A 12,342-nucleotide genomic window follows, 5' to 3' on the forward strand; every position below is an offset into this window, starting at 1 on the left:
TTGTTACAAGTGAAATACGTTTGGGAATTCTTGCCTAGATTACAATATTAATATTGTTTGAAATCATTGTATTGCAAGAAGATAAATCGGATATCGGATTCCTGTAGAATATGGATAAACGCATGCTAAAAATGTGTTGACTAAATTTTCAAAAGTCAAGAACAAGCCAAAGCCTCCCCCCCACAAAAAAAAAATAAATAAATAAATAAATAAATAAATAGATAAATGAAAACACGTAATATTTTAAATGATTATGAATACAGCATTTTGATAAATAAGAATGAACGCTAAAAATTGACAAACAAGAACATAAAAAGTAAAGGAAAATATAAATGTTTGCAAAAAAGGATTTTAATATCATAAGAAATAATTATTAAATGCTGGGATATTCAATAAAGTCTTAATCCTTTTCATGACAAACTGTCAAGAATCATTTGCGTACGCTAGGTGACAGTATTTCCAAATGCAGTCGAACTGATAAATATCTAATTGAATGTGTCACAATTCTCAGTCGTTCATCCTTAAAAACATGGGATTGGTTTGGAGTAGTACCTACTAGATGCATCACAAAGTAGAAAATATCGTTTTTTTTTCACCGATTCTTACATTTTTTTCCAATCATTATCGTATATAAATCGGTGTGAAGAGACGAATTAGATGTTTTAAAGTTCATTCTGATGGGAGAAAAGGCGAGAGTTTAGCATTTAATCATTCAAGCGCATTGTCCGGTATATACCGGAATACGGTATTTAGTGTGGTGCTCCGTCTCACTCAAAAACATGCATTATAGAATAAAATTTGGAGCTCATATTTCAAATGATTAGTGCAACGGATTTTTTTCTTTTGTTCTTGTACTTTCAAATTATAACGTTAATAAAAGTTCAACAATGAAAACATACGCAACAGTTCTTTATTTCTTTTGCAATTAAAGAGAGGTGTAGATTTTGAAATGAAGACCACACCATAGTTCATTGCATTTAGAAATGGTTGGATACAATACCACTTCTTTAAATATCGGCTAGAACTTCAGGACTTGAAGTTGAAACTTTCTCCATTCTTTTACATTAAGTTACTTTATGTTTACTAGTGTAAGTCCCTTGATATTGCTATTTAAGATGACGATGTACAATAAACAAACTTTAATTCGTTTTAAAGGCACTTTCAAAATTATTGCAAGTACATTATTTGCCCGCTAGAGAATATGGAGCAATGTCTTATGCCACTTTACGATTATAATGAAGTTCCATTATTATTTTGAATGAGCTTCTTTTCTATAAATGTTGGATTTGAAATGGTTTCTCTATATCTATAAATTGTACTGCTGTAGAATTTCTTTTAAAATTTCAAACCTGATGTCGTTGTTAAGTGGATTTAAAGCGATCCAGATCTTTCCAAGAACTGGGTCAAATTATCTAACAATAATCTCAATAATCTAACAATCTCCTATGCAACATTTTCAGAATGTTAACATCTCTAGACCTGTTGTATAAATATCTTATAGTTTAATAATATTTTGTTGTGTGAACATACTCATCAATTATAATACAAGACGTTTGTAAGGTCCCTTTTAATTAGATAATCGTGACGTTTATATTATTAGTTATAAAGATTCTTGACAGGTTATGTGGCCCTATATAAACGGCTGTTTGGAAATATAACCCGAGCCGCTAGGCGAGGGTTATATTGCAAACAGCCGTTTATATACGGTCATATAACCTGTCAGGAATATTTATAACGAATTTATAATACAGCAAACTTGCTTTTTGAGAAAAATGTGAGATTTCTTAGAAAAATGACAGCAGCCGTGTATATAAAACTATATAAACGTCACGATTATCCAATGAAAAGTGACGTTACAAACGTGCAGTATTATAAAGTTTTTTTATTATACTGCATGTTTGTAACGTCATTTTTCATTGGATAATCGTGACGTTTATATAGTTTTATATACACAGCTGCTGTCGATTCATGAAGAAATCTTACTTTTATTCTCTAAAAATGATGCTTGCTGTATTATAAATTCGTTATAATGATTGTTGACAGGTGATATTGCCGTAGATAAACGGCTGTTTGCAATATAACCCTCGCCTAACGGCTCGGGTTATATTTACAAATAGCCGTTTATATAGGGCCATATAACCTGTCAACGATCTTTATAACTAATAATATACACGGCTACTGTCGATTCATGAAGAAATCTTATTTTTTTCTAAAATATGATGCGTGCTGTATTATAAATTCGTTATAAAGATTGTTGACAGGATATATGGCCGTATATAAACGGCTGTTTGCAATATAACCCTCGCCAAGAGGCTCGGGTTATATTTACGAACAGCTGTTTATATAGGGTCATATAACCTGTCAAAAATCTTTAAAACTAATTATATATACGGTTTCTTTTAAGTCATGAAGAAATTTCTTGTTTATAATAAAACGAATTGGCTGTATTACAAATTCAATTCAAGGACTCTTCTGAGCTTTCTCTACACAATATAATACACTTCTTCACTATATAAGATCAAAACCAAATCTTGCACATGTTGTTGAGACAAATTTAATCCCCATAGTACAGTTTATGAAATATCAACGTTTCTTTGGTCACAAATAATTTACATTTCAAACATTTGAAAATAAGTTCTTTGAAAGTCAGATGACACGGCGACATTGTCAAATTCCTTTGGGATGTTTGTATATAAACTCACAAAGTCAAAAGACACTAATTTGATAAGTTTCTGAAATTTCTCTTGCTAAAAAAAACAACATGTTTTGCAGATATTCCGAGAAAATGATAAGCTCCAAGGCATAGACACCGACAGCAATCGTTTATGTATCAAGGAATTTTTTTTTCTTATACATTTTGTATTGCCTTGCTTTTGTATTTTGTAAAATATAAAAATTAGAATTGAAGAGCCATTATAAACAGGATATAACCTAGATAAATAACGACAAGTTCACAACCAACAAGAATAACAACTGTTTAGTCCAATGATGCAAAAATTTAGTCATGTTAAAAAAAAAATCAATTTTACAAAGTTCATAATAGCTAGACCATACTTATCACATACGGGTACTTAATCTCAACGTTATATATATAATCGAAAGTGTTAAATATATTCTAAGATTACTAGGTAACAAGTATTGTCATTCATTTTCCTCTCATGATTCAGTGAAACAGGCAATAAATATGTATGAAATGCTAACAAGATAGTCCCATATAACACAAGATATTGTAATATAACTCAATATAATCCAATATAACACAAGATAATCCCATATAACAGAAGATTATCCCATACAAACAATTAAATTCAATATAACACAAGGTAATCACATATAACACAATTTATAATTCAATATAACACAATATAATCCAATATAAAAAAGATAATCCCTATAAAACAAAATAACCCCATATAACACATAAGAATCCTATATAACACAAGATAATCCCATACATCACAAGATAATTCAATATAACACAAAATAATCCAATATAAAACAAGATAATCCATATAAACAAGACAATCACATATAACACAAGATAATCCTATACAATTTTTTTCTAAACCAATCAGTAGGATCTACCGTCGTCATTATAACAACTTGAATAGTGAAGAGAATTAACACTAAGTGGGACAAGCCACTATGGGGGAGAAGGCCGTTATATGAGAGGAATCATTTATAAGGCGAACGTTTCTAATAGATACCATAGATATTGTCCGTTCGATATAGGTTCAGAGAAAATACAATTATTTCCGTAAATTTGTTGTCTATCTTTTGCGATAAACGAGTCTCAATTCTCGACAATATCTTTATCTCCTTGTTATTTTGATAGAAAATATAGGATTTTATTTGTTTGAGAAATGATACTTGACCTCTACATTTATAAAGCAGGCAAATATTAATTGAATATTCCAGACAGATTGATTATTTACTGTAAGAACTTTAACAATGCCTAATCTTATAGTGTTGTTCTTGAAAGCAATTCATATTTTTAAAACTAGTTTTTCTCTCATATAACAATTCAAAGAACAAAACAGATAGTGTATTTAAACATATTAATGTATTTATTAAGGAAATTATGCACTACCTCCTTAAATGCATGTTTGTGATTTTTTGTCACATAAAATATGGCTGGTTAATCTTTGCCTCAAATGTGTAAGAAAGACCTGACATACCCATGGAGACAAGAACGTTCAACATCTTAAAGTCTACAACAATCATACTTATATAATATAATACTGCCATAACTATAAAACTAAAACTGTCTTAACTAATGTTTGCAAGCGCCGCCATTTTTTTGCATTGAAATATCATTCTTTTATATTCATTATTTTATTGAAACACGTAGTTAACTTCATAATTTTTTGCATATGTTGATTTATTACTTATTACAAGAAAAAAATCACATCTGTAAAAAATTAACATTTATCAGATCGCTTACTTCAGACCTCTCACTTTCGTAGCGAATGCGTTACCACTGGAGCGCAACCTGTCAGTGTGTCAGTGTGTATTAGTCGTGCATTTATTTATCCGTTTTATTTAACTATATTTTATTTTATTATGTAAACCCTTTTAATTATTTCTTTCCAGATATTGTTTCATATCTTTTAGATACATTCGTGTACCATACAATTAGAACATTCTAGACTTTAATCTAGATGAAACAAAACATTTATTTGATCTTGATGAGTCACTTACAGCTGCATATTCTATATCAAACATTTTTAATTTCCATTATCACAGAACCAAACCTATTTGTCTAATGTTTTCTAACATTTTTGAGAGACATTTTCGAATGTCATCAGATTATATGAATGCATGATACTATCATATACATTCAGCCATTCAAAAGCTCTTGTCTATTGCTATCATATTAGTATTGAACATCTGACATTTTGTTTGAAGAATAAAAAAAGTTGTTCTTTTAATCAAATATCGTATAGCGTTCTCTTAATATCTAAACAAAATAAATTGACAAATAGCCATACTCTCTCTTTCAAAAATAAATTCAAATATTATCTCAATATAGACTATCCTTTACAATTTTGTAAGAAAATATTTGCATTTCATTAAAAGCGGACATTAAGTACTTTTAGTTTATCATTTGTGTTTTAGCATATTATTGAGAAAAAAGCAGTGAATTATGGCTAAGTAGTTTTTAGTGAAATAAGTTTTTTTTATTAATGACATTTAGCTATTCTGGACCCTAATATGAAAAAAAGCCAACTTGGATGTCTTTTCCGTTTTTTCAATTATTTAGCATTTTCGCTCGGAAAACAAAACTAACAAACGACAAAGTGACCGTTTGTCTTGCTTTCCAGTCGACAAAGCCATTCCTTGTCGCGTGTTCCTGATTTGTGAGCACGACGAAAATATGTACGGCTCATGAAATATGATTGTGCCCTAAAACTGTGTTGTCTGCGTGCTTTCATGCCAGTGAGCAAAAAGTATAGGAAACAAACAAAGTACAAAAAATTCTCAGTTTATCGTGTTAACGACAATTTAAACTCTTCCCAAAAACCGGCTTTTAAGACAATGCATAAATCAGTCATATAAGTTATCTATTTCATTTTAAGCATTATAATTAAGATGTATCTTAACAGCAAATCTAAGATACCGGTACGTTGTCTTTGATGTTGAACTTATATGTAATATATACTAAAAAAATAATATTAAAACGAAATAAAAATGTTTATACTTTACCTTTTGTCTACAAACTTTTAAAAAAATTTAATGATCAAATCTTATGCAACAGGATTTAAACGAAAAACATCTTTTTCAAATAAAACAATATCACACTTTATGTTCCTGTTCATTTGTATACAAACGCTTTACTTGTTAAAATGAAAGACTGCTTTATGTTTTGTTCATATTTTCTTATCTTAACACTACCTTTAGAATAGTAAATCCTTCTGTAATTGGAATAATTTCGCTAGATTTAGCAGATCATGTGACCAAGAAACATCTTATTCGCACGCGAACCTGTAATTGAAATGTGATCGATTCATTTACAATGAAAGTAGAATTTCCTCTTGGTTTTAATCATCGACACATAAGTTAACTTTTAACAGCTTTCTTAATATATCTACATATAGCTGTCAACAGCCTTATATTGACTTAGATTCTAAAAAGAAAAATACTAGACGGAGCTGCACAGATTTTTTTGTGTGGAAAGTTTCTAGTTCATTTATGTTTTATTGTAACAGCAAAATTCTTCATGATTATCTGGTATCGAGACGCCGATTTATAACACGTTTTTGGTCATATCCCGGCCGTCAGACCACCTAAACGGTTTTCCTGGATAACCAACCAATAACAACCAATTTCTCCGAAAGTGACCGACTGCTAATACCATATGATTCTAAACCAGCGATACTAGTAAAGTGACCATTAGACTTAATGTCCGAGAGAATTATCGCCTAGCACGAGAATCGAACCGTCGTCCTCTGAATGAAACAACATAAAGAACTTTAATAGACATTATATTTATTTTCTAGTGAAACGGGCAATTTTCCGCTCGTAAACAAATATTTTGATATTTTGATGAGTTATACGAATAAATCAATGTTGCCTTGTAACACTGTATCCATTTTTTTAGCAAATGTTTCCGCTTTATATATCATTTATGAAATTGTTTGATATTTGATAGTGTACTAAATTTGAAAGGAAAGTGCTAATGAAGTTCTTGACTTGATTTAATGAAGTTCTTGACTTGATTTATTTTCTAGAAATCAATTGTATATGTTTTCAGGATAACAAACATATAGTTATATCCTTGAATATCTTCCAGCTAAACATTTAGAGAAATGTATGCTGCAATTCCTAAGAGGATACTGTTCTTTTATACCACTATATTTCTTCTTTGTGCTATTTAGCAAACTCGCAAATATTCAACAGCACGATTTTGTGGTATTTTCGTAGGAATCAGTGAAAGATCCATTAACAATGAGTACCAAATTATTTTTTCATTAGAACAGATTTTTTTCAAATTTTACAGGAATACATTGCCTCGTTAACGTGATATATAGTATATTGACATAAATATATGTATGCCGAAAGTTTCATATTAAAAATTTACAACCAACAATGAAAATAGTATAAGCTAAATGGTATTCAATTGGAAGCTCAAAACAGTATTTCTTAATGAAAAAGCTTTTTTGTATTTATTGTAATTGCAAAATTATTTAATAACAGCCGGTCTATAAAGATAATGAATTTTTAAGATATTTTCTTGTAACTCAATAAATCAATACAAAAATGTGTAAAAGGAAACATTATTGTGCAATTATGATATAATTCTTTATAAAAAAAGTATGAATACTTGAGATTGATTAAGCATTGATATTACCGATCTCGTTGATAACAAAAATGCTCAAATGATACTGTACGTAGTGTATATAACGTCTCTTTGATCACTTAATCAATGATATAGGCATATAGATGACAATATTAGGAACTATGTGTTGTTTTTCAATCTTGTGTTCCGAACAAGACATAAAGCAATTAAATTTCAAATGCCTTGCAATTTAGTTTATAGATACTAGATGTAAACATTTTTAAAGGCCTATTATGCCTAAGAAATGCTTTACAATTTTGTAAGAAAATATTTGCATTTCATTAAAAGCGGACATGAAATACTTTTAGTTTATCATTTGTGTTTTAGCATATTATTGAGAAAAAAAGCAGTGTATTATGGCTAAGTAGTTTTTTGTGAAATAAGTTGATGTTTATTAATGACATTTAGCTATTCTGGACCCTAATATGAAAAAAGCCAACTTGAATGTCTTTTCCGTTTTGTCAATTATTTAGCATTTTCGCTCGGAAAGCAAAACTAACAATCGACAAAGTGACCATTTGTCGTGCTTTCCAGTCGACAAAGCCATTCCTTGTCGCGTGCTTCTGATTTGTGAGCACGACGAAGATACGTACGGCTCGTGAAATATGATTTTTCCCTAAAACTGTGTTGTCTGCGTGCTTTCATGCCATTGAGCAAAAAGTATAGGAAACAAACAAAGTACAAAAAAATCTCAGTTTATCGTGTTTACGAGATTTTAACTCTTCACCAAAAGACCGGCTTATAAGACATTGCATAAATCAGTCATATGAGTTATCTATTTTATTTTTAAACTTTAGAATAAAAATATATCTTGCTTAGCAGCAAATCTAATAAGATACCGGTACATTGTCTTTGAATTTGAACTTAGAATATACATATATATTAAAATAAAATAAAAGAAATATTGAAATGAAATAAAAATGTTTATACTTTACCTTTTGTCTACAAACTTTTAAAAAAAAAAATTAATGATCAAATCTTATACAACAGGATTTAAACGAAAAAAATCTTTTTCAAATAAAACAATATCACACTTAATGTTCCTGTTCATTTGTATACAAACGCTTTACTTGTTAAAATGAAAGAAAGCTTTATGTTTTGTTCACATCTTCTTATCTTAACACTACCTTTAGAATAGTAAATCCTTCTGTAATTGGAATAATTTCGCTAGATTTAACCGATCATGTGACCAAGAAACATCTTATTCGCACGCGAACCTGTAATTGAAATGTGATCGATTCATTTACAATGAAAGTAGAATTTCCTCTTGGTTTTAATCATCGACACATAAGTTAACTTTTAACAGCTTTCTTAATATATCTACATATAGCTGTCAACAATCTTATATTGACTTAGATTCTAAAAAGAAAAGTACTAGACGGCGCTGCACAGATTTTTTGTGGAATGTTTCTAGTTCATTTATTGTTTTATTGTAACAGCAAAATTCTTCATGATGATCTGGTATCGAGACGCCGATTTATAACACGTTTTTTCATATCCCGGCCGTCAGACCACCTAAACGGTTTTCCTGGATAACTAACCAATAGCAACCAATTTCTCCGAGATACTAGACAAGTGACCATTAGACTTAATGTTCCTAGCACGAGAATCGAACCATCGACTCTGATGATGAAACATCACTAAGAATAAGTATATAACACTTTAATAGACATTATATCTATTTTCTAGTGAAACGGGTAATTTTATTTTCGTAACAATGATGTTGATGAGTTATACGAGTAAGTAAATATTTGTTGCTTCGTAACAATATATCCATTTTTTTAGCAAATGTTTTCGCTTGATCTCTCATTTATGAAATTGTTTGATATTTGATAGTGTACTAAATTTGAAAGGAAACTGCTAAATGAAGTTCTTGACGTGATTCATTTTCTGAAAATCAATTGTATATGTTTTCAGGATAACAAACATATAGTTATATCCTTGAAAATCTTCCAGCTAAACATTTAGAGAAATGTATGCTGCAATTCCTAAGAGGAAACTGTTCATGAAGCCATTTTCTGTTACAAAACATTCCTTTTATACCGCTATATTTCTTCTTTGTGCTATTTAGCAAACTCGCAAATATTCAACAGTACGATTTTGTGGTATTTTCGTAGGAATCAGTGAAAGGTTCATTAACAATGAGTACCAAATTATTTTTTCATTAGAACAGATTTTTTTAAATTATACAGAAATACATTGCCTCGTTAACATGATATATAGTATAGTGGCATAAATATATGTATGGCGGAGGTTTCATATTAAAAATTCAAACCTGCAATGAAAATAATATAAGCTACATGTATTCAATTGGAAGTTCAAAACAGTATTTCTTAATGGAAAAGCTTTTTTGTATTTACTTTAATTGCAAAATTATTTAATCATAGACGGTCTATAAAGATAATGACTTTTTAAGATATTTTCTTGTAACTCAGTAAATCAATACAAAAATGTGTAAAAAGGAAACATTATTGTGCAATTATGATATAATTCTCTCTAAAAAAAGTATGAATACTTGAGATTGATTAAGCATTAATATTACCGATCTCGTTGATAACAAATCATATCAATCAAATGATACTGAACGTAGTGTATATAATGTCTCTTTGATCACTTTATCAATGATATAGGCATATAGATGACAATATTAGGAACTATGTGTTTTTTTTTCAATCTCGTGTTCCGAACAAGACATAAAACATTTACATTTCAAATACCCTGCAATATAAATTATAGATACTAGATGTAAGTAAACATTTTTAAAGGCCAATTATGCCTTAGAATTGCTTTTGAGTTAAGTTCATCCAAGCTTCTTACTTTTGTAGTCCCGTTATAGTTTTCTAGAAGCTAATAGGCCAATTACCTGAACAATCATTTGCTTCTGTTGCGTTTTAGAAATTAGTAAAATATATTTATTAAGTATTTTGTATGGAAGTCAAAATACTACTCTGTTTACATTTTGTTACATTTATTACAAATAATTTTATATTCAGCACCTTCTTTCTTCATGTGATAAGCATGTATCATGCTCGAAAACCATTATTTAAAGCTAAAACTCATGTCTGCCTCTTTAAAGAGAGAAAACCAAAATGTTTCTGAGGCATAATGTGCTTTTAAAAAGAAAATGCTTATAGAACTTTTTGAAGTTGTATCATGAAAAAGAATCGTGTCCGAAATAAGTTTAATACATTGATTGAAAAATGTTGTATATTCAAATAATAGTCTCTTTACTATTTCAATAAAGTTTAAGATAATATCCAAAAAGAAATAATATAAATATTACACCCAAAGATAACATCATATTTAAGTATAAACGAAATAACCATAGTATTACATATACAATCATGTATATATACTATTGCTAATAATATAAATCTTAAGATGATTATTTAAACGTTTTTCTCAGTTTGTTAAAAACATTATTTTAGTCCATACAATCATGTATAAACAGATTATTTCATATTTTTATTGAAATCAAAACAATCGTTCCAGATGTAAAATGGTAATGAAACGTTTCAAAAAGGTTGAAGGCTTATTGACTGAATATGGCATTACTTTCAATAAAATATATAAATTGATTATTTGATTAAGAACAAATAAAGTGTACTACAGTATATTAATATGCAGAATTAAAATAAATTATAAAATAATACTTATTGTTATTTGTGTAATAACAAATTTTAGTGTTCTTCAGTATATTATGTAGAATGGAAACAAATTATACAATAGCGCTTATTTTTAGGCACGGACGTCATAATATTATCATTATCTGCATCGTTTTGTAAACAAAGCTGGCGAATTTCATTGAATATACGTGCATGTAATATATTCATTAAAATAAACCAATGCTGAATCTAATAACTATTCCTTTTAAATGACAGAAATTTCTTTGTAGATGTTGATCTTTAAAAGAATGATAATATCTTGTCAATTAGGGTATCCTAACAAAATGTGTTGGGTGCTTTTCAAACATTAAAAGTTGATTGATTGGTTCATTGCTACACATGTACAACCAAGCATTATTATGTCCTGTCTCAGAGAATTCAGATTTTTCTCCATAAAAATCATTGATTCCACTTGCAGGTAAGTCTTTTTTCTTTTTTATTCAAATTTATGTAATCCAAAATCCAAGTATCTTTACATTTGATTGCAATTATTTTAAAGGTATATGCCCACTTTTTGACTCCGACACTCTAATACATTTTTATCTAACGATATCCTAACCATCAGCAGTCGAAATTAGGAAATCAATCATTGACAAAAATGTTTCTTTAAGGCTGTTGCGGTTAATTTAAAAGGTTAATGCACATAATTTTTCTCGATTGAACAATTTCTGTCTGAATAATTTGTCACACGAACAACCTCTGGGCAAAAACTCAGAACGTTATGGCAGACAGTTCAATAGAGAGATTAATTGTTTATTAGATTAAATCTTAAATGGATTGATATGCTGTATTTATGATGTGAACAAAATCAATGCCGATTTTAACTGACAATCGGAAACATCATGCGCACAATTTTCAGTGAGGAAACAACAACAAACAGGTACACTTTTTTTTGAAAATATAAACGAAAACATAGAATGGAATTTTTAATACTGATAAGATTGTGACAGATTTTAAGATAATGTAGGTTTTCAATTCAATTGATACTAGCAATTTGGTCTTCTAATGCAACTCAATATGATATTTAAGCAATTGAGTTTTGCACGCACTTTTCATGTCTGTCATGTCATGCTTGACAGTTGGTCCTAAAGGAAATTCCTAAAATAGAAGTGGTTGAATCTGCTCAATATGCAGTACAACTTTCTATGAATAAAGAAGAAGAAAATGAAATGTTAATCGGATAAACAAACCAAACCTTAATCATAAAACCGCTTATACTAAAATAAATACATTAACAGTGATCAAACTAGCTACGAAGACAGAGCCTTTAATAACTTAAATGTCCAGCAACCTTCTTTTTGGCGTAATAACATAAGATTTATTACGCTTTATAAATAA

This window comes from Ruditapes philippinarum, unplaced genomic scaffold (assembly GCF_026571515.1).
Source record: "Ruditapes philippinarum isolate M1 unplaced genomic scaffold, ASM2657151v2 ctg901_1_1_1_1, whole genome shotgun sequence".
Taxonomy (NCBI): domain Eukaryota; kingdom Metazoa; phylum Mollusca; class Bivalvia; order Venerida; family Veneridae; genus Ruditapes; species Ruditapes philippinarum.